The sequence below is a fragment of the Topomyia yanbarensis genome, chromosome 3 (genome assembly GCF_030247195.1).
Source record: "Topomyia yanbarensis strain Yona2022 chromosome 3, ASM3024719v1, whole genome shotgun sequence".
Classification (NCBI taxonomy): domain Eukaryota; kingdom Metazoa; phylum Arthropoda; class Insecta; order Diptera; family Culicidae; genus Topomyia; species Topomyia yanbarensis.
Window position 1 is genome coordinate 300,882,661 of NC_080672.1, and position 25,410 is coordinate 300,908,070.

General features: G+C 36.9%; 1 protein-coding gene across 1 annotated transcript in view; it reads left to right on the forward strand.

Annotated features, from left to right (window-relative positions):
* LOC131688438 (putative phospholipase B-like lamina ancestor) overlaps nt 1-25,410 on the forward strand; it is a 59,008-nt gene that overhangs the window by 14,114 nt on the left and 19,484 nt on the right. Inside the window, exon 2 of the mRNA XM_058972666.1 lies at nt 18,312-18,553. The gene's annotated coding sequence lies outside the window, so the exon portion shown is untranslated. The remainder of the gene's footprint in view (nt 1-18,311; nt 18,554-25,410) is intronic.

Genomic DNA, 25,410 nt, shown 5'->3' on the forward strand with positions numbered 1-25,410 from the left:
GAACGATGTGGTCTTCGTTCTAATGCGTGGAGGGAAACTGGTTTTTACCGATGACATGGAATATTTCTTGTTGAAAGGAGTGAAGCCGATTGCCGTGAGTTACTGTGTCGCATTGATACATCGTACAAGGGACATGCTTAAGCTGACCAACTCTGGCGAAAAAATCCGGACACCTTTTAGCAACGAAACGCAGTCGTTCACCACACTCAGGTAGATGGTTCGCATAGTGTACGGATTTTTTCGACAGAACTGGTCAGCTTAGGAATGCTTAACCCTCTAGTTCCCAACACCGCCTCTAGGAGGCCACTTTAAAAATCTAAATAAAACTACTAAAACATGATTGTATGTTGTCACCCGCACTACTATTTCTTCCCAACGCTCACACCTTTCATACACACACATTGTTTGAATAATCGTAGCTTTCTGTTAAAGGCAACTGACGCTCAAAGTTGAAAATTCGATGAAAACGTAGAAAAAAACTATTTTGCGATTAGTGGTAATCTTCATTAAACAAATTTTAACTATTTTTGTAAATTTTAATAACTAGAAAAAATATTTTTGAGTAGTCTGTTAGTAGCATTTTACTGTAGATGTGAATTGGTTTAGTGGAATAATTTGGAAGTTTAGCTTTTTTGGTAAAACACTTTGCCCGCCTAAAGGCGATAAATATGGATGTCCTTATCATTTAATTATATTTAGGGGAGTCTGGGGTAAGTTGGCGGAATCTTTTTTTCTCCTTTTGTATTAGACATTTGGCGCTGTTTATAGTCCTGCACTTCAAGTACTGTGTAATACATTCTCCCATGTACTCATGTTGCATTACATTCTGTTTCGTTCACGTTAAGCGTTAAGTTTTCGAGCATATTAGAGTGAAGAGTCCATTTTAGTCGTATTAGGGAGGGTGCCTCACCATTTCATTAATTACTCGGAATACAATTGATGCAATGCGTATGAATTGGCACCAGTATCTTCACACCTAGAAAAAATCATAGTTTTACATTTGATTTTAATTTTACATGTCGTTGAATTTTGCGAGTCACGTAATTTCACTCCTCATATGGCGTTTGTTTAAAATGTTGAAGGGTGTAATTTTATGGCACTGCGCGTGGAAAGTACATCTTTCATGTAAAATTAAACAGAACACGGTTATATTTCGTCATTTCGTCAATTACGGTTTGTTAGATTGTGGCAAGTTTGGAATTACGTCAACGATAAAATTCAGATTTTTTTGGTGTGTTTGCTTTCCAATGCGTTGAACAAAGATGGCTAACGCTGCTCTAATCACCGTCTTCACATGGTTAGGGCGAAAATAGGCTCATTACCCTAGGTGAAGTTTTCAAATTTCAGTGTTTTTGTTATTTAGAGCTAGTTCAAAGCTATTCCACGAATGACTAGATTTTTCGATAGCACGCGAAAAGAACTTTTCGTGGCCGTATATACAATATACGTAACCACTAACAAAATTTGTACTTCGGAATATCACCTGAAGAATCTCGAAAATTAAATAATAACGATCTTCTTAAATAAAAAAACAAAATATGATAAGTGAAACCATCGCCAGCAGACACTGGTCTCCCCCACTATAAATTAGAAGTCAATAATTAAACAACTAAAGCACTAAAGAAATACTCCTTAGCTTGGGTAATTTGCGTTCTGATGGAGTCCAAAATATAAACCATCTGAATTCGCTTATGTTGAAGTAACTAGAAGAAAAAAAGTTTTTGTTTTTTATTCGCCCAGGTGCCCAACACCGCCTCTAGGCGGCCTACTTATTTTAAGGCTTCCAAAATCCAATGCTTACATGAATTATCAACATTATTTTCGTTTTTCTCATCACGAGACCCACCTACAAAAGTTTTTTCAAGCCAAATAAAAATTTGGGCACTAGAGGCTTAATTTCAACTACAATATTGCTGAATCTCAGCTGCAACGCGTCGACCACGTAAAAGATCTAGGGGTTATTCTTGATGAAAGGCCAACTTATACCAATCACTTATCAGCGATTATTGACAGCTGGGTTTTAGGTTCAAAATTTCCAGCGAATTCCGGGATCTTTTAAATTTAAAGACTCTCTATTGCTTACTGGTGCGCTCATACTAGGAATTTGCAAACTTCGTTTGGCACCCTTTTCGTGAAACATGGAGTGAAAGAATTGAAGCTGTCCAGTGAAAATTCATACGATATATGCTTTACGTCAATTACCTTGTAATGATCCGTTGAACCTACCTACGTTGCTAATAAGCCGATTTTAGCGACGGTTCGTCGCTTCAACGAGTTTGCTGAGCTTTTCGACTTCGATACTAATTCAAACACCTTAGTTTTAATTTTTAGAGTTAGGAAAATGTAATTGAGAATTAATGCAGGGCAATAAGGGAAACAATTTCAAATTCGCTTTTCATAGCACCGGCCTATTTCCTTGAGAGAGACATATCCGGGGGATTTGATCTCAGCATCATAGTAACAGCAATACCCAGGGGAGATAGGGAGGACAACGATGACGGAGAAGAGACGAATAGCCTGCAGTTTATGGCAAATCATTGACGATACAACAGTACAGCCTTACCTGCCCAGATAGCACGTCGGGTGGTCTTCATCGGACCCATGCGGAATCCTCCAAATTATTGGGCTAAATCTTCAGGTTGTTTCGGCTCCAATTTTGATTTGTGCGAGCACAAAGGTGAGAATAAAGACGCTCTGATGCGAGTCGACGCCACAAAGCAGTACAGGAGACTTCTGAAAACGAGAAAAAGAGAAAGAGTGGGGCTAAGTTGTTGTATTGATTGATTTTAGGAAGAGATAGTTAAGGTTGAGTGGTATTTCTCTGGGCCGGAGGGTATCCATTAACCGAGACCTGGCGGAACTGTACTCGGTGCACGTCCAAACAATGTGCTCGATATCCGTCGCCACAAACGCAGATACCACGAGCCCAATACGCTGGATATGTGCATGAGTCGGGAAATAACACGAACGAAGTCACGAGTCACATCTACTCCCTTGAACCAAGGTTTCGTTGACAATTTAGGAATATCGTGTGTAGCCAGGTTCATAGTTCTACATTGCTCCACGAAGATTGCCAACGTTGCCAGTTTCTCTGATGAGGAATTTTGAAAAATTCGTTGAAGCAAATCGGTCTTCCTTAAATGTCACGTTCTAGAGCACCCAGCTAAAGAGTCAGCCTCCTCATTGCCCGGAATGGAGCAATGAGACGGGTCACATACCACAGTAATATGGAAAGATTTGTCAGATAAAGCTCAGTAGCTCCCAAGAATACGAGGAGTGAATACCATCAATAGAACTGAGTCTATCCGAAACAATAAAGTAATGGTTTGCGGGTAATGTATCAATGACTCTAGGGTATACTGAATAGCAGCTAGGTCACCCAATAGGAATTTGATTGAGAGTGTGTTTTCTTACCATCCCTCGCGACTAATACTGAATGCAAACGCTTGCACTCAAGTATTTTTACCGGTCTCTAAAACATCCAACCCCGTACTGCAGCAGATCTTCGCATGTCAAACTCTAATCGTTGACGACGCCTTCAAGCTGTACCCTTACTGCTGGAATATAATAATAGTCCCGTAAGGAAAATCGTTTGCCCACTTTGAATTAGTCAACACGACTCTGACCTTGTCTTAACGGACCTTTGTTATTTCGGTCACAACCGTTCTGTCAGGTTTTTCAAAATCTGTAAGAAATTCAGCGATTTCGTTTTGGGGCGAAAGAAGACCACAATGGGACCGGTCGAGATCTCTGGGCATTATTTGGGTCGGTCTTGGAAGTCGTTTGGACCTCCACTTGGCCGTCCGGAGAGGGAGCCATCGACACCGTTCAGCACCCGCACAGACGGGAAAACGTAGAAAATTTGTGAAGAAAGGTAGATATCACTTATCTTTATATTTGTTTCACACGATCCACCAATCCAACTTGTACAGCTAGCTATTATTTAATCCTCACTGCGCGAACCAAAGTTTGAGCAATGTGACCTTGAAAAATAGAACACAAAGCGAAACCAAGACAAAGCGTCTAATCACACACCGCACCGAGATTAAAAAAATACCCGATCGGTCTGAGAGTTACGGTACGAATGGTCTATGAATTTTTTTTCAAACATAGGATTTAGTTAAACCAAACAATTTGTTTCACAAAAAAGTTCGTGGCTGACTCAGACTTTACTCCACTAGAAACTTTATAACTTTGACAAATGTTACTATTTTTTAATTGCCGTAATGTTCTACTGTATCGATTGGCTATTTTCGGCAAATTTAAGCCTAAGAGAAACGAAAGCAATGAAATGAAAAAACGGGGTAGGTAGTCTAGAGCGAATCAGTTATAAACTTAGAAGGGAAAACTAGGACATGGCAGGAAAACGAAATGTGAAGAATCCTATGCCTTCTGCTAAGTAGGAGTTGGGCGTTGCACCCAGGTCTACCGCATGGTCGTTGAGAGAATATAACTCATGATCATGTTTTACCGCCGACGCCGGCGATCATGTACATATGTGCTTGCCTAGTCTTAGTTTTCCGATCTAAGTTTATAGCCGATTCGGTCTAGAATACCTATCCGTCTTTCACATTCATTACTTTCGTTTTTCTTGGTCTTAAATTTGCCGAAAATAGTCAACCAAATCGATGCAGTTTGTCTAACAAAGTTGAATTGATTTACACATTTTGTAGGGAATAAAATTAATCTGATGTATACAATGTTACCTAGCGGTAAAAATTGATCAGCTGGGTTGTTTCAATATAAATAGTTTAAAAGTCTCAATAAAACTCTTAGCAAGTTAGTAAATTTCTCTTATTGACATTCTTCCAATGTTTGATTTAATATTACTCGACATTGGGCAGGTATACCGCAAATATGTTGATTTCTCGGGGTAATGGCTGTTTTAGCATCTGCGAAGTAGCGAATGAGCATGTAAGAATCGACTGAGGGGTGGGATTGAATTTTCAAAAAATCAGTGTTTCTTTCTGGGAAGTCTGTTCCCTCCGTACCCAAATCTATCTTCAGCTAAACTATAAACTTTATCCAATTAGAAACGGCTATATCCAGTAGTTACATAAACCAGCATCCATTAGTGCCAACGAAAGATCAACCATAATAAAAGATTGACATTCCGAGAATGTGTTGAAATATGTTAGAAACCCATGCTTCGTAACAGGGTGTAGCATATAACAGACTTTGCGTCTGAACTTTTTCCAATCACTCACTGTCTGCATGCTTCTCCAACTAAGGGCAATTGTTTTTAATTAATAATACGTCTGGGATGAGCTCGAATCCATCAAATGATGGAGTGATGCAGCGTCTGTCGCTGCTTTTTATTTTGTTGTGTTGAACAACCGCAATATGTTTATTCGATTAAATTGTGTTCAATATATAGATTGTGTTCAATATATAGATGCATTCCCTTAATTTTTTTTATCACTTTAGGGCTACGCTTGAAATTCTAAATTTCAAACCATTAAACAATTGAACGATTCAGCATCGAGTAGTTGAACTTCGAGTGGCATAATTGGTTTATTCTAATTCCACTGAAAATATATGCCTTGTGGTAGATACTATTCAATGCTTACATCGCACATTTCTACACTCTACCGGACATACTTAAGTACAAACAGACATTATAAGTCTCCCTCACTCACGTGAGAAGAAATTTATTCGATGTAGAGATGATAGGGTTCGGGTTTTTGGACCCGAAACCTAAACCCGACTGGAATCAGATGGGTTTCGGGTTGGGTTCGGGTTCTATACATTTAAACTTCTCAGGTTCGGGTCGGATTCCGGGCTTTCAAATTTGAAATTCACGGATTCGGGTCGAGTAAGACTTTTTGAACTTTCAGGCTCGGGTTTTTCTAATTTGCAATTGACGGGTTCGGGTCAGGGTCGGGTTTTGAACAAATCACACCTAACCATTTCTCGACGCCGTTTACTTTTTGTAGTAATTAACTTTACTTCATGATACGAATGGATGACACATAAAACCGCACTAAATTTTACCACCTTTTAATCGTTTGAATTCGTCATATTTTCTGGTGCGCAAATATTGTATTTTTTTCATTCATGTATAAAATCTCTGCTCTTCAGATTCACAAACTGCCCGAAATATTTTATTTTTGAAGCGAGCACTCAGGAGAGCATTCAACAATAAGTGTTTCGCATCTAAATTCCCTACGCAAATTTTTTTCATGGTAATCATCAATATACCAAAGAGGAAATTTGTCGGAAAATATTGCTTCAACTTTCCACTATGGAATATGAATTTCGACGTACTTTGAACCACAAGATGGTTTTTGAAGAAAATTGTTCAACGAGTCTATAAAAAATATTATTTTTTGCCGACAGTGTTGCCAACTATGCAATTTTTTCTGTTAAATATTAATAGTTAATTTTTCTCTCAATACGTATATTTTAATTTTGAAAATTTTAATGCCATCGCGCTCCTCAGACATTTTTACATAAAAAACACTTATCATCCCAATATAATATGAGCGCATCCTGAGATACACCGTTTTGAAGAGAAAAAACCGCAATTTCCCATATAAAATCTCAAGCGCGCAACACTAAAAAACCAACTTGAGTATTCTGAGTTCAAACATAAATTTTCGTGAAGTAGACGAGAAATGATGAAAAACTACGTATTTGGTTTGCTTCTAGCAGATCAGGGTCGATTTTTATGACAGTTTGAAGATTTTTTCAATTTCGGCCAATAAAAATGGATTTTTATATGAGAAAATCTGATTTTTTCTCTTCAAAACGATATATCTCAGGATGCGCTCATATTATATTGGGATGATAAGTGTTTTTTATTTAAAAATGTCTGTGGAACGCGATGGCATTAAAATTTTCAAAATTAAAATATACGTATTGAGAGAAAAATAACTTTTAATATTTAACTGAAAAAATTGCATAGTTGGCAACACTGTCGGCAAAAAATAATATTTTTTTATAGACTCCTTGAACAATTTTCTTCAAAAGCCATCTTGTGGTTTGATTCTAGAGTAAATAGAACCGGAGATATGATCAAAAGAAAATCAAGGGTTTTGGCAATTTGCCAAAACGGGGGGTGCTCCCATGACCCGAGGGGTGGTTCAATTGACACAAAAATTTGAGTTTTTATATATTGGCCCTAGATGAACAATTCCTCCAAATTTTGTTCAAATCCGTGAAGGTCGATTTCAAGTTTGCATCTTTTTTTGATCACTTCGCGTGGAATGACCCAAATATAAATGCCAATTCCACTCGCCAGTAATTCGTTTTACCATAGGCAGATATAACTAGACGCGTATGGTGCTACTTCTATTTCGAGTGATTCTATCATTCCTAGATGAGCCTAGGATCCAGCTCGGGTACCTAAAATTGAAAATGTTCGGGATCTTTAGTTGATTCTCCATATTAATAAGTCGTGTTAGGATCGGGTTTGTCAAATCATAAATTTTCTGATTCGGGTCGGCGTTTTCAATTTTAAAACGATCGGGCTCGGGTCGGGCTCGGGGTTTTCAAGTTTTATAATTTCGGGCTCGGGTCGAATTCGGGTTTTCAATTTTCAAGCTCTCAGATTCGGGTCGAGTTCGGGTTCGAAAAAAAATTGAAAATTGAAACCCGACCATCTCTAATCCTTTATCCAACTTTTCCGAGATAAGTTGAGTCGCTAAATTCTCCGTGTCCACACATAGCGTGAGAATAATTTTCTTGGTAAAATTTATCTCATTTTTTTCCTTCTCACCAGAGAAGGTGATAGTATTTTAATATCGTGGAAATCAATAAAAGTGTCAAGGAATACGCTTCATTTCCAAGAAAAACGACTAAAGAGTACAAAAGACTTGTTTTTTCGTGTTTTGGAATAGCGCCAGCAAGGCAGCGAGCACAAATAGGATAGCGTGATAAACTCATTCGCTCATACTGCGGCGGATTTATTTAACCGAAGAAATATTGCGTTGAATTTATCCGGAGAAGTTGTGTGAGTGCCAATAACTTGTCGCGTGAAAATGCGAGTTTTTATTGTCCAAGTAGCAGCATCTCAGGACGCATTTACTCATTTGAGTGATAAATGCAATGTCTAATAGCAAGACATGAAAACAACAGACACTTCGGAATTGTTGTACAAAGGATACTTTACCTATTTTACATTATTCCTAGCGATTTTTTTGCATTGCATGGAAACTAATCATCTTTTATTTCGATCCCTAAAATAATTTACGAAAAACTAACGTCAGAACCCAACAAACAACGAAAGCTGAACAAGCGTTTGATACAAGGGAATAAGCTGGACAAGAACTGTTCAAGCAATGATCCAGCTAAATTGTTTGTTAGGAAGTGTGCAATTTGAAAATTTGAATCATGTACCCCTGGTTCTGCCCTACCATTTGAGCTAATGGATTGAGCAGAGATAGTATGTACTACTCTTACAAACTGATTTAAGTGAGTAAGATGTAAATAGGAACATTATCAAAATGAGCTCTACACCTTCTACGAGTAATTAAAAAAACAAAATCAACCAAAGTTTATTAGTGAAAATCTCAGCGTGATAAAAAGTACACCTACCCCAAATAAAATATGTACTATAAGCCAAATAGAACTAAATTCTGGACCAAGGGCCGATTTCTTCCCCCTCGCTTAACTTTTAAATAAGTACGTTTAAACATGACTCCTCGCTTAACGCTTAAGCCACGTTTAAACGTACTGGTGAACCTGGTTTAAAAGATAAGCAAGGGTGAAGAAATCGGACCTTAGGCAAATTGAAATAGTAACTTTGGCATAATATCTACGTTTCAGACGGCTACCATCCACTCGGGGAAGTTAAGCCAATATACTAATCGAGAAGATCTCGTTCTACCCTTAAGGTATGACAGTTGAGCTTGTTTTTGTTGAATAATTCATATGAATGTTTAATCTATCACGTCTGCTATCGACTGTAATAACAGTCTTTCTCGAATTATTATAACCACCCTCTATGTCAAAGTAATTTTTGACGCAAGTAAGAAGGCTTGGTCAACACATGCGATAGGATCAATATTGACAACGATCTTCTCTGCGATCATCTGCGTCTCAATGGCTGAAAGATGATGCAAGAAGTTGTCACGATGTGGTCGAAAGTGGATACAGTTTCTACTGCGATTCGCAATGAACAAAGTCAATTTGGTATTATTACACTCGTGGCCCGCCCTAGGAATCATGTGTTCCTTTAACGCCTTATCATATCCGCCATTGAGCACATACAAGATTCAGCGAGGAGTTGTGACGCACCATGGAACTGCAGCAATTTTTATGAGTATAGGGCAGTATGCTCTTGCCTATTAGTGGGGTGTCATTTTAAGAGTATAGGATTCGGATAAATGTACTGATCCGTAAATGAAGAATCACATCTTAATTGAAAGATAATTATCATTCACATCAGTTCCCCGGATAAATAAAACACAATATTTTTACTCTGCCAGGTGGATTTATTACTGATTTCAGTTTGTACTGACGAGGTAGGCGTTCATAACACACATTACAAAAAAAAACTCCATTTTTCTGTACTTTTTGTTTTGTAACTAATGGTGGTAACATTTAGGTTTATTACCTTGAAAAACAAATTTTTGTATCGCGTTTATAGTGAAAAGAGTGATAACCGGCTACATTGAATTGTAAAATTATTCTCATGCTAATAATTGCGAAGCTATGTTTATCCGGAAAATGCAAGTTTTTTGTTTTTCGCAACTCGCGTGAGTGAGCAAAGTTACGAAACCTATTCATATAATAGTACCTTTTAAACGTCTCGTAAGGTTTCCTAATCATTGAAAATAAGCTTTAAAATATAGAGCAGGCGTCAATAATCCTCCCGATGTACTATTAAAATGGCACATGCCTGCGGTACGTGATCGTAACCGTAAACAGTGTGCCGCTATCGACTGGTGGACTGGGCATTCCCGAGATAATTGTCTATACTGCTAATTGTTTTCGCAACACAAACTAACACTCAATGTTGCTACGCCGTGGTGCTGTTGATATGGCGCCACCAGGGTAGGTAGTAAAGCAAGTACTGGCCCATCGGGCCCTTCGGGCCCGCAACGCATACTGGTTATATGGTGTGTTTGCTCTTTGTTGTGGTTTTTATATAAGAATTATTTTATTTACGAACGGGAAATTCATTTGATGTCTAATTATTGTGGTACTAAAAATGAGGATCCGTTATGTGCCTAACAAGATGGATAGCTTCCGGAAAACGTTTTCGCGCTCACAGTCATTCATCCGCTTTCGAGTGGATGTGAAAGTTTGAATCTACTTTATATATTTTTGAAACTAAGGTTACGAGCATTGCATATCTGTATGCACATAGAGATTATGTGCATACAGATATGCATTGTTAAGTGAATGCAAATTTTAGTTTTTTTTTTCAATTCGTTGATTTGACACGGTTCGATGCGTGAATCTAATAGAGCAGTTGGTGGACAAGTTTACGTCTGGGCTAAAGCAGATTGAACATCGTCAACGGAAATTTACATTAAGAAAGGAACACAACATACTCTATTAAAAGTCTTATAGTAAATTTATTGACATAGATAAAAACATTTTTATCATGAAATTTGACTTAATCGCTTTCAAGATTTACCTTTTTAACTTATAACGTATGCGGAATGAAATTTGGACAACGCTTCCAACATTAAAACAAAAACGCAACCCTGCGCAAGGCCCCGTACTAAACGTCATACTCTAGGCACACTTATTTTAAACATCTAGTGTTAATTTCGACTAGGAGAAACCATGTGAACAAAATGACAGCGAACGGCCAATCTGACACCTAGTTGTTATGCCAAAAAAGCTTTGGCGCATTGGAGGATTATGGCATACCTTTTGTATAAAAGGCTGATAACCCTCCAAATGTACCGCAATTGCGTCCAAATGAGGATTTCTGTGATAATTTGATGCAAAGTGTATATGCCAGTAATTTTGACATTAAAAATGTCTTACTCCACTATCTGGGGCTAGGTGTCATTCTAAAATCTAAACTATCTCCCATGTAACGAAACTATGTAAGGTTTGCACGCTTATAACTCCGATATTACTAGATGGATTTTAATCATTCATACACCAACCGATTCAGAAACACCTAACTTAAATATTGGTAATAATTTAATATCTCTCCAATAAAAGTAGACTTTTGGAAATTGGTAAAATTAAAAAGTTCACAAAAAACAGGAAAAATACCATTCGTGAGGCAGATTTCTCAGACACAGCCGTCAAAAGAGGGCAGCTTAGTTGCTCAATGAAACACGAAAAGTCATAAATAGAAGCAACGCATGTCCGTTTAAATCAGTTGTTGCTCTTATCCCACACGAGCAACGTCGTCTCCGGGCGATGCAATAAGCGCTATCGATTTTCGGTAACGTTGGCATTTGCACACACTCGCACCTAAGTGACTAAACCATATACGGTTAGTTTATAAATAAAGGTGACGCGTACCCGTTTGAATCAATTTTTGTTCTTATGTCGAACGGGTAAGATCATGGCTGCAGCGTCTGGGCACTACAATAAGCGGTAGACGCTATGCATTTTCGGCAGCGGTGGCCGTGTGCGGATTTGTCGGGTACCAGCATGGTGTCACAGAATGATTTGCAAAGTGGGTGGGCGGGGTGGTTTGGATTTAATTCAATACGGTGTGTGCTGCTTAAGAGTGTTGCGTTTGAAAAAAATATATTTATTTATTTATTTATTTTTTTTGGGTTGTTGCCAGCTAAGACCATAGTTGATCCATCTCGCCACATATTTGTTTTTATGCATGCGTGTGCGTTGTAACTTGTTAATCCATGTTTACGGCGCTTTGTAGCTGCGTAGGGTAAAGAGCCAATTGGTTTTCATGTTTCATATTTCGGTTATATGTTTTTTATCAGTAAGCCATCTGACAACGTGCTTCTGTAGTTATTGCACTATTCAGCAGCGTAGTATTTTATATAGGAGAGTACACTCAGTTTTTTTACGCGGATTTTGAAATTTACGCGGTTTTCATTAACGCGTTTTTTTTTTAAATTTACGCGGTTTTCATTTACACGGCCTGTATCCCCTGCGTGAAAAATCTGAGTGTAATTGCATCGGAAACAATCACATTCCCAGCAGAACTTTTTGTTTTCTAATTTCAAACACTTTTGTTTCGTACTGCAAACAACGGAAAATTTTAAAACAGAACTTACCCTCCCAGCAGCAGTTGAAGCGGGTGTTCTTTTTCGATTCAAATTCAAGCCATGTCTTAAGCGTTACTGGACTTAAAATTGTTTTCCCAGTTTAACCAGTCAGAATATCTGTCCTACCCTATGTATTTAAAACACAGTTCTAATTGCGTTTTAAGGTATACAACAAATACGGTTGGGTATACTAATTTAAATTTTAAAATAAATCTGTTTTAAATTATGAAACAAACCGCTGTACTGAAGATATAATTATGTCAGTCCTATTACCACATAAAACACCTATATAACATAAAACGCTGCAGAATTGGTTTAATAATACAACGTTTACACTACAGAGTTATAACACGTTTTAATAATTAGCAACAAGAAAAATGTCACCAAGATAGCATAAAAACCCGTTTTAACTGGTAGTGCGAACGTTGCATAACAATGTAATTTATCAAATAATTTCATTTTTCCACCACTAATCGATCAAGAAATACTTACACTTAAGATTGTTTACTTAAGTTTATTAGTACATTATTGAAAATTTCAATGGAAAATGAAATTTCATATTTTATGGAGAATCTGTATATTTCCGTTGGCGGGCGTGGGTTTCCTCATCACAGCTCTCAATATGGAACTTTTCTTTTGAATATATTTTCTGGACAGACCAGCCTATTTTTACTAGATGGATCAGCCAAATAATGCCAATCACCTAGTGAGATACTTGATTAATTAATAGATTACCGTTAAAAGACCTTCAATAAATTATGTTTTAATGGGGAGGGTATATAGCAAATTGTAACATATGAAAACAGGCGAGTGAACAAGAACGTGTGTCGATATGTGTGATAGATAAAAAAGCTATATTTTTAATGTCACCGTGGTCGTGTCCTGTACACAACCCTTTAATTTTTTAACCTAAAACTAACAAACACGATAATTAAAATTAAGTAAGAGATTAAGAATATGCCAACATCAATTTTTTCGACTCCTTTGCAATAAGTTTCTGCAAACTGTCATAAAACTTTTCGAATGGACTCAATTTTTATACCACATTAAGTTAATAAGTTGACAAATATTTTCATATAGAGAGAACATTTAATAAAGGGTTTTCTACAAAAATATTGCCTTTTGAATTTCGTCCAAATTTTATTCCGCATACGTTACCTACCGCCATTTACTTTTGAGTGGATTATATATTAGTGTCGGTTTCGAGCAGGGTGACGTTTCCGAAATTCCTCATGTGGTCGTGGGAACCGTGTCCCAATCGATTGAATCTGCGACAGCATACAAGTTGTTGACACACCCTATTATATAGTGCTTTCAAAATGATGTTTCTAAAATCTCGTATCCGATAGCAGCGTTGCCGAAGCGAGTATCATTTTTTTGTTTCCGTAAACAAATTTGCGACTTAGATTAGATGATGATATTAGCTGTAAATACTTTGGCATATTATCCATTTTCTGATTGCCAATAGAATATTCAGGAATAAGACAACGGTACTCGCGTAAACTCAACCGACCAGGATAACATATCTGCTCACAACAAAAGAGAAAAAAGTCTCGAAAAAAGATGTTATTATGTCAAATATCAGTTTATATCGATATAATAAAGCCTTCAGTGATGACCAAGTAGAACTTGAAATAAATTAGCGACGCTTTATAAGGACAAGAAACGACTTCACCAGATTTTATTAACTGTGATGGACATGCATCTAAACTATGAGCAGCTTTAGATCTATTTGGCATTTACTCTCTTGAAATTCGGATCTTCAATTTACTGCTGCTCCGAAACCTTTTAATAAGAACGAGATCGAAGCGAACTCATGTCCGCCTTTTCCGAGCAAGCACTAGTCAAGCACTCGCGATCAGGCATTGCATTTATCGCTATGTGTCCGGATAATTTGCTACTGTGACAATAAAAACTCACATTTTCACACGAAAAGTTATTGGCACTCACACAACTTCTCGGGATAAATACAACGTGTTATTTCTCCGGATAAATAAAACCGCCGGAGATTGAGCGAATAAGTTTAGCACGGTATCCTTTTTTGCGCTCGCTGCCTTGCTGTCGTTATTCCAAAACACGAAAAACCAAGTCTATCCTACTTCTTTGCCGCTTTTCTTTGAAATTAAATGTATATTTTGACATTCTCCAGTGAGAAGGAAAAATCCAAATAAATTTTATCCGGAAAATTATTCTCACGCTATTTGTGGAGACGGAGAATTTTGCGACTCATCTTATCTCGGAAAAGTTGGACATCGGATAAGCTTCTTCTCGCGTGAGTGAGAGAGAATTACAATGCCTGCTCGCGATAATCATCGGAATACGTTCGGGTGCTTGGGCACCTGTGTCAAGCACTCTGGTTTGCATATTTTTTTTTCTATTCAAGCTAATCTTAAATTAGATTCTTACTAAAGGGTGTCCAACATCAAATTGCATCACGGAAAGAGACGCTGTAGAAAATAACCCATTAGGTATCTTCTCTTGAAATTTTAGGTAAGAGTAGTTTAGAGTATATTGTTTTCACTGTCTTTTTATCGCTGTCAGTTTTTCGAAAATTGGAAAAAAAATGTTCACCCGAAAAGCAATCAACTCTTTAAGCAATCGGGTTCAGCTTTTCAAATTTTAAAATTCTCGGGTTCGGGTTTTTTTAATTTTGAATGAGGTCGGGTTTTGGTTTTTCATATTTTATAACTTCGGGCTCAGGTCGGGTTCGGGTCTTTACATTTTCAAGCTCTCGGGTTCGAGTTGGGAGTTGGAATTGAAACCCGACCATCTCTAGTTCCAACTACACAGTCCACAAGCTGGTTGTTCGATCAACGAGCTACAATTGATAGTGCAAAAATTAGATGCGGTGCTTACAGTAGTGGTTGAAATTAAGTGCTTGTGATGATTGTTGTGGGTTCGACAATTATAACTATTTCATTGACAGAAATACACTGAAGTTTTTTTATGCGGGGGATACGTACCGCATAAAAAAACACATAACTTTGAAAATTCGCAATGTTAGGGGAGACTGAGGAGACTTGATCCCCTTTTTTATTTTTCAGTTCAACTCCGTGGAATGATAAAAAACTATGTATTTTTTGTAGTTTTATATTGTTTCTAGGGATGACTAATAATCATAAAAAATTACATGGAAATATTATACTGGACATGAGCTATGAGCATTTCTGGAAAACAACAAAAAAATGTAAAATTCTTAGATTAGTGGAGACTCGATCCCTAATTTGGGGACACTTGATTCCTTTATGAAAACGTGTTTAAAAGAGCATGTAGGGTAATAAGCCTATTTTTGCCCTGTTTCTACTATCATCCTACCCATTTGAAGCCTTTGGTTAGAGCAGCGTCTGCCATCTTTGCTCAACGCATTGACTCAAATGGTATTGCGATAATGGGGGTACTCGATTAGAGATTTTGCTGCGCTAAAACGGAAGATTTTCACCATTCTCAAGACAATTTTGTTATTATATTTTCTCTTAATAAGAGGCGAATGACCTTAACGTTAAAGCCTCTATATTTGAAATAAAAAATGGACCTTAATAACAAATCAAAGAAGCTGAAATAATGAAATTTTTGTAGTAATAATGTGGTACCCTTCTTAATAGGGCAAAAACGGGCACATTTTTCCATTCAATTTTATAAATGGATTGTAGTATTGATTAAATTGTTGTGATTACATATTACTATTTTTGTTACTACATATTACGCATCTCTCACCTGATTTTTTTTACGAATTCCCCAAATCTCCGTGCAATTATTTGTAAGCTGTCTTTATTATGGTTGAGGAACGTCAAATGCGGGATGAATGGTTGCTACGTATACTGTAGTAAACAATTACAGTTATGTTTCTTTACGATGAAGCGTTCATTTTTGACATTTTTTTATGACAACAATGACTTCAATTGTTCTGGTGTCAATTTGGTTATTTTCAGTGGTGTGTATGAAGTATGGCGAAGGGGATCAAATCTCCACGAATTTGAAGGGATCAAGTGAACCCATAGCATCTATTTCAGCAAACTTGAGTAAAAATATAGTTGAACAAAAGAATCAGCTCAATCATTACGTATTCATATAATTGACATTCTCATGTAATTCTGTATCCGAAAGTAGAGTATGTAGTGGGTGATTTTATCAATTTTATAAAAGTTTGAAAATTTGAAAAATAAATCTTCAGTTCTTCTGAGACTTTTTTTTAAATCGGTAAAAATTCGGTTACACAAAAGTCCAATTTCTTTTTTCTGTGTTAATGAAATTTATGTTTAGATAAAACTACGCAACTTTATAGTATATTCGATTAATGTATTCTGATCCGGCTTTGAGTTACAATGATGGGATCAAGTCTCCCCGGGGATCAAGTCTCCTCAGTCTCCCCTATTATTTAAAATAAATCATTGTTAGTCTTCATTTTAACAGTAGCAACACTGCCTAAGAGAGATTCAGTTTCAGCAGATCTGTCCACAATAAATTCAAAAACATTGCGGTTTCTTTTAGCTTTAATGACTGATTGCAAGCGTCATGGACATTTTTTGAGTTTTGCGATTTTTGTTGCTGTATTGGACTTTCGTGTGTAGAAGCCAAGCCAAGCCAAGAAAATAAAAAAAAATCTGAATATATTTTTATAAACTAATGCTTGTTTCATTCACTAAAAAATGTACTATCAAAATACTATACTTTAGATGTAATTCAATTATTGCTTTATGCCTGTTTACTTTTTCCTTTACCGTGTGGGCTTCAATTGCGAAAATGCAACATTGGGGTCTAATGGGTTGGACGTAACGCCAGAAACCATTATGCTGCAACGCCGAAACTGCAAACAATGCTCAAATTTCTACACATCGTAAACAACAAATACCAGATGTGTGTATGACTGGAACCAATCCGGCTACCTACCTACCTACCGCAAAATGTCTGAATTAGTAACACACGAGCGTCTTAAAATAAACAAAAGATAAGAACTCACTGGCTCCAATGTCCAGCTGGGCAGTGGTCACCACAAGGCAACTTATATATCGTCTGGACCAGCGGTTCTCAACCTTTTTCGTACCACGGACTCCTTAGAAATCACCCTGTGTTGTTGCGGACCCCCACGGTATAACATCGATTTTGTATGCTATCAATATATCATTTTTAGTGTGTTAGGAAACTTAAAATTTCAATATCCACTCGGAAAAAATATTTTTCCTCGCGGACCTCCAGCAACGACTAGGGGTCCGCGAACCCCAGGTTGAGAATCACTGGTCTGGACTGTCAAAGTTCGTACATACGTATATCCAAGAATGGCTCCAGGGCCGGAACGTGTGCAAACAAACAGTTATTCTGGCTGTCGCGTGCTACTCGAAACCCAACTGAGATCGTGAATCCAGGCTACTGTTGTCGGGGTTTCTTGATGCGAATTTGATATTGACTAATGTTATGACTTTCACGCCAATTTTGCTGAATGAAAGGCTGCCGCATGCAGACACGAGTCGTCATCAAAATGTGCAGAAAGTTGTAAACTAAAGCGCCACTGCCTGTTACTACGTGGTAGTGGAATCGACTCAGACAGTAAGAAAGTGTATATCATTTCAACCTTCAAATTTCAGTGTACAAAAATAGGCGTTTAAATATGCGTATAACTTTGGTAGATAGATTGGGTCTATGTTGGTTTCAATTTTTGCTGGAAAATCTTTTCTTGCATGATTTCGAAAATATTTAAAAAAATTGATTATCCCCAATGTTGATATGATACGGGAATTTATTTGGAAATTTTATTGATTTTGAATTACTAGTTTGAAGGTATCATCCAAATCCATCCTAGAATGATTCATGTTAATTCAAAATTTCCTCGTGAGACTTGCTTGAAATTTAAGGAAAAAATGTTTTCAAGTTTGAGCGAATCCTATACATTTCTTTTGTAAGCAATGTAAAACAAAGCATTTGGTAGTTGTAAAACGTAATTAAAATCAGATTAGTTCGGACCTTTCCGTTTGCATTTTAATAAGAACCATTAAATTTGTAATAGTTATCCACAATTTCAAAACAGTACTATCAACGTAATACATAAACGATGACCTGACGCATCACTCAAAAATTCTGTTAATTTTTAATTAATGTGGAGTCGAAAACCCGAAACGTATTTATGCATTTATTACATTTCTCATTTTCTGTCTACATTTCCAGCGCCTCTTCACCAAACAACAACCAAGCAAGCACCTGACGCGAGCAGCAAGCATCAACTACACGGTGCTTCTACAGCCTCCATTTTTCGATGGGTTGACACGACTGCTCGGGAGCCGCTTCCTGACGACGGGAAATAAAAGATAGTTTGTACGCGTTAGTTGGATTCTGCCGATTCTCTACATTGCTGGCCACCGTACGGGAGCAACTCTATCTCCCGGAAGTGAATGGGCTAACTTGCGGAGGTGAGTTGAATTGTAGTTTTCCATGAGTCTTTTAAAAAGACAAATGGGTAGGCGTCAGATTACCTTGCGAGAACTCTCCGACAGGACTGTATTCCTTTTTAAAGAATTTTATTTTTAAATAGTCAATTGCATTCATTTTCGTTTATTGCAATTCTATCTGTATCATTCGTCAAATAAAGCCTTTTTATGATTATGGGCTTCAGCGGTCCGAGTAAAATTGTACGGTTTCCAAGCAATGTTTTACTACCTTACGACGTGACCAGTATATATCCGTTTAATCGTAAAAAAAATATTTTCTCAAGTGTCTGACCTTGATTAATATCGGAAAACTTTCCACCGCACATTGCACGTTTGAATGAGGCACTTCAGATTTCTGCACTTTGTCCGTGCCGCAAACAAAACAGATCGGCCGCCGAGAATTTATTACCACCATCAATCGATCAATTAAAATATTTGTTGGTTTGCGCGAGCACGTCGGATAACCTGACGTTGAACGATTTTCCAATTACTCTATTCCGACGGATGGAACTCGAACTGCTGGTAAGGGCCAGCGGCAGCAATAAACATCAGGGAGTTCCTGTTTGCGTAACTAGTGCCTTGCTATTTGTGCTCAATTTTCCAAACACCTACACCATGTGAGAAAATTGACTATAAACAATCGTTTTGCAAATGCCGACATATCATTTCTATTGAAAGTTGAAAGTATTATAACATGCTATATGCAAAGCCTATTTTCTGCGTAATACATCTATGTAGCAGCGGACAGCGAAGTTCGTCAGTGATAACTAATATTTGATAACTGAATTATCCAAGCTCCCCCCCCCCTTTTCCACGCATCATGTTGCGACAAATTTAAAAGTAATCGCTCGCTTCGATTGAAGTGTTTGCCATTGCCATTAAAATTTAAAAAATGCCTGCTATAACACTAGTTTACAGTGATTTGTATCCTAACAATATTTTTATCATTTCCGTAGTAAAATGGCCCGCTGAAAACGAAAATGTGATTGAAAAAATTCTGTATGGAACAGATTTTGAGATACTGCGAAAAAATCCGTTTTTGTATTTTAAAAAATTGGCCCTTCACATCATCACAAATATCTCCAGTTGTACTCTACCAATTTTAATGATTTAAATATCATTTGATCGACAATTACAAGACCTATCAATTATTCCTAGAACATTTTTTGATCACTATTACAATTAGATCTCTATTCAGTAATTAATTAAAAAATAATTGCTATTTCTTGCAAAATTTTGGATTTTTTTTATTTGACGGTAAATTACTCAAAGAAGAACGATTTATTAAATATTTTTTATTCGTAGGTATTGAAATATGATCAATTACGAAAATAATGAGCGGTTGTTCATTGGAATCTAAATAAAAATATAGAAGTTATGAGTATTTTTGTAAAACATAGAAAAAGTCAGTTTTTTAGAGTATTGTGTTTCTCATATAGAAAGGTTATGCAATCGGTCGGAATTTCGACTTTTCAACCGAGGCCCGTAGGGCCGAATATCTTATACCATTCGACTCAGTTCGTCGAGATCGTAAAAGGACTGTATGTGTATGTGTGTGTATGTATGTATGTACATGTGCATGTGACAAACAATTTTCTCAGAGATGGCTGGACCAATTTGTACAAACTTAGTCTCAAATGAAAGGTACTACCTTTCCATCGGTCGTTATTGATTTTTTTTATTGATCCGATTTCCGGTTCCAGAGTTACAGATTGAAGAGTACGATCACACTGCAAATTCATACATACATTGGTACCACCATGATGTCCAAATGATGCAATACATATTAAAATGTGTGCAACATTGCTAGGATTTGCGTGTCTAGATCATTGATGACCACCGAAGTCGCTTTGACCACATTGGCCACCTATTATGGTTCTTAATGCCCCGGGGAACTTACCAAGTCTCTACGTTAATGTCATACCTATTTCTCAGCGAATTCTTTGCCGATTTTTACAAACTTGGTCTCAAAAGAAAGGTACGTTCCCATTGGCTGCTGTTGAATTTCTAAGTGATCTGACTTCCGGTTCCAGAATTACACGGTGATAAGCACGAACACGCAGCAAATCCCAAATTCAACGTATATGGCGATGAATGTAAAAAGGTGATTTTTTTTCCAAAATGTGACCACAACTGCTTGGATTTGTAGCTCTAGGTCACTAGCAATCATTCAAAGTCGGATTTCTTGTGTGTTGTATTCTACTTGTCTGTAACTTCCATTTTTTCGTAAAATTAGCGTAGAACCAGACGTTTGATTAGTTTACAAGTCATCGTTTTCGCTTTCTTTCATTTTTCTAAATCCTAGTATCCCTTGAGTGCAATTGCATTATTGCCGCAACTATCCACATTCATCGAAAAAAGAAAAAAACTACAATACCAAACAACTACCCATTCAACTATAGCTGTGAAGAAATATCATCTGCCAAAACTAGTTGCCTTGACTAAACGATCGATAGGGAAAGATGGAGTAAAACGCACCCCCGGGGCAAAATGCACCTGTTGTTTATAGCGAAAATTGTTGAAAATGTCTAGAAAAGGATAACACCAGCCGGAAGTCCGCCATAATAAACATACTCTGTCAAAGTTTGACAACCGTTTATCAATAGCAGCCTGCTAATTAAACAATAACGTGCTCTTCTCATGTGATTATTGTGATTCGTGCAACAAGGATTTTCCTCTCTTACAAATGTTTTTTACTGTTATTCCCAGTGCATTCCAGTTCTATTTTACCGTTGTTCGTTATTCTGTCGCACTATATATGAAATTAAGTCACTTTTTGCTAAATTTGCTCTTTGCTCCGTCGGGTAAAATATCTTTGCTCCAACGGAGGCAAAATGTCTCTTTTTTGATCTTGATGTTTTTTAATCGAAAACAGAAAAATCGTTCTGGAATCCTAATAATTGCATAACCTAACGCTACTTATTGGCACACTTTTGTGCAATCTCGACAGAAACCAAAACTACTTGCGTGTTCACTGAGTATATTTTTCAGAGTGATTTTGAATGATTTCGAAAAATTGAACGCTTTTCATTTTTTTAAATATTTTGCAAAGCGTTAAGATTGTGATTAGACAGAAAAATGTTGGCTAAACGATGTCATTAACTTACTAACTCCCAATTAATGTTCTATAGCTGAGTTATGATTGTATTTCCTTAGAGGGTGCGTTTTACCCCATCTTCCCCTACACGAGGCCAGTCGGTATGACGAAATGTTTCTGTTTTCAATTAGCACCAATGTATTCGATCTGCCAGCTCGTGACTTGACCCTGCTTTGCAGATTTCGCCGATGCGCAGCAAACTTTTGTAGGACAGGTAAACAGACGCCTAATATGTATTGATTCATGCCAAGCAACGAACGAAGCAAACATCACATGATTATCATTTTTTTTATTAGAAACTGGAAAAAAAAGATCCAACCAATTGTGGAATGACTTGACCAAATTTAGTGGTTTCAATTTATTGTACTCTCGCCATTTACTTTTCTACTTGAGGTAATTTCTGAGCGGAGGGTCTGTTTCTAATGAAAGAAATCTCGAGTACTTTTTCAAATGGACGTAAGTAACAATGAGAGATTCTCTTTGAGGTCTTTCTCTTCTGTTCATTACTCGGCCATTTCAACATTTACTACTCTACTCTTTGCATAATATTGTAGTAAAAACCGTCGGCTTTCGATATGTACTGGAAAATTAGAACAAAATGTTGTAATGACGTCGTAATAAACGAAAGAGAAAGTAAACAAAGAGAGGCTCTCAATGTTACTTACGTCCATTTGAAAAAGTACTCGAGAAATGTCTGTTGGGCATTGTTAGTGAAAGTCTTTTGTAGCCCAGTCAAAAAGGGCAATTTACTGGCTAACGGGAGGCTATTTGCCAACTCGGATGCGCTACTTGCCCTTCAATTTTATTGAAGAAAATTGTATTGTGGTACACTTAAACGGATCGGTTTCCCAATAGAAATTTTTTTTCTTGCAAAATAAACATGTTGACCAAAAAATTGAGTTCTTGGTGTTCCAAATTTTAAACGAAAATTCATTGCAAAGGATTGAAAATTTTTTGATGAAAAAGGAACCGTTCAAGTACACGAGAATGTAAATACAAACAATTAAAAAAAATTGTGAAGATCGAATGTTCGTTTTTCGCTCCTCTTGTTATTGTATTGTCGGTGCCACAGTGGGATGAGCCCGGACTTAAGTTCAAGTATGAAGGTTACGCAATATTCTTGCTAGTATTTTTCTCGTATCAGCTGAGCCATCAGAGCGATTTTTGCGAGATTTTAGGTGATTTAAACGTAAAATGAATTTCTGACAGCTTTTTAAAGAGCATAACTCTAGTGTTTTTTGCATTATTTGACCATAGGAAGTACATCCGGTTATTTTCGTTTTTCAAAGAAGCGATTGATTTTTTGCATTGCATTACTTCACCAAAATTATCCGTGTGATGAAATTGCATTATAAAATTGCCAAAAATAAGTCACTTGGTTTAGTTGTTGTTTAGATAACTGTTTGTCATGAATTTTAACCCTCCGGCACTCGCGCGAATGGCTCCCCGAATGTGTAGCCGCTGGTGCTGGAAGAAGATTTCGCTAGAATTTCGGAAGGTGTTGGACAAAATACAACGGCGTGAGTGCCGGAGGGTTAATTGAATTCGAACTTCTAATGCGATAATAACAACAACGCGCATGCCCGCGATCACTCTATGATCATTCGAAAGCTTTTAATTTACTCTTCAAAATGAGTCTATGCCAATTTTTCGAAAACTTGCCATAAGCAGTCAAAATTTAAAAAAAAAAACTGAACGCATGGTTATTAATGGAAGACGGAACGCATGGAGACGCATGGTTATTAATGATATTGAATTTGAATATTCACTTTATAGTTAGACTAATAACACGAATACATGCACAACTCTTAAATAGCATTGAGAGCACGATTTACGAAGGTTTGACTAGTGATCAAGAGTAAGGAGCCGAGTGGGAAGTATGGTTTTTTAGATGGTAAGAGTATTCAAAATGTTTAAAAATTAGTAAATATTTTGAATCTATTGAAATATGCCATAAAATGTTTCTGGAACTATTTCTTGCTAACTTACGCAGTAACTGTCAAATTGAGTGAACACAGTGGAGTTCTAGTTATTTGGTAAGGCTATTTTGATCAGAATTTGTGTAGCATTGATATATCTTGAAGGTAGGCGATATTATCGCGAAAAAGAGTTTATTTTTATTAAGTAAAGTTAATTTCTATTTTTATGACCAAAATAAAAAATCAGTGCACAAAAATTTCCTTGAACAATTTTTCCAACCTTCGCAACCAAATCATTATTTTTGAACCACCCTAATGTATCTAATTTTTTACACGATTTGGCACACGAAAATTAATATAGGGTTACTGTGCCATAATTCATCTTAGCACCTCCATTCATCTCACCCATTTAAACACATTAGTTAGAACAGTGTCTGCTATCTCTACGCATGCTCAAATGGTAGGATGAATAAGGGTGCGTTGTGTTCGATTTTTCGCTTCGCTTCAACGCGAGTATGTTACATTTTTCGAGCCAGATTTTTTATGCTACTGCTTCTTAGGAATTTAAAAACAATTTCCCCGAAATATATATATTTTTGAGGCACCCTAATGAATAGTAAATGTTTATTTTGAATATGTTTTAATATCAAAATCGATTTAAGCGTACCAAAATTACATAAAACAGTCCTATTTGAACTGATACGGCAAAGATTTGACTTTAGTCCACCTTTTGTTCTAAATCGTACCATTGTGCGATGTGATTAAAACCGAAAGTTTTTTCACGAAATTATTTTGCTGGAAGCTAGGTCAAGAAGTGCGTGTATTCCTTCGGGAGGAAAATAGCGTACCGCTTTTTTTTTATTCATTTCGTTTATTTGATAGGCACAAATGCGTTAGCTTGGCGGTGCCAAATTATTTTGTTTTTACATTTTGGATATCTTAAAACTAGGAGGTTACAATATTGAAGTATTTTTTTTATAAAAGAGAAAAAATTTACAGCAATCTTAAGACTAGAAATAAGATTCGAAATACAAAAGAGGGGGCAAAAGATTTTTTTTATGAAAAATTTTAAAACAAGGAATTCATTTTGATATACAAGAGGGGGAGTAGTTTTTTACGAAATATTTTACAGTTATCTTAAAGCTAACAATATAGTTTGGTACACAAAAGGGGGAACAAATCTTCATGAGAAATTTCACAGATGTCTTGGAACTAGGGATACATTTCTATTTACAAAATGGAGGACAATAGTTTTAACAAAAAGTAAAAATTACAGCTATCTTAAAACTAGGAATACGAAATTCAAATTAGATTTTTTATCGGAAACTTGTGCTTGGTCAATATATTCAGAGGGGGGTTTATTTCCAAAATCAGTGTAGCAGCAGTTGTATCAAGGACAGGGGAGAGAAGGCGTAGATGGTGACCGGGAGAGAAGAGCAAAACTTGCAACTTCCGGGCAAACGGGAGATCAGCGAAACAAATTAGCGCCTCAGTCTAGTAGGTCGGATTGGCGGATGGTATTCCTCGGACCAGCGGGGAATCCTTCAAAAGTCATCGGTCCTCGAGTCGCTCTCGCTTCAGTTTCAGTAGAGGTAAGGGCGAAGGCGGTTACATAGTGGCAGTCTGAAGCTGATCGGTTCCACAAGGCAGGAGGAAACTTCTAAAAACGAGAAATAAAAAAGAGGGGCTAAATTGGGATATTTATCGTTTTTATGAATATATAAATAAGGGACATATAGGGAAGATCGCGATTTGCCAGAATATCACATTGGGTGGTCTACCTCGGGCCCGAAGGGAATCCTTTCACTATGACCTGGCGTCCA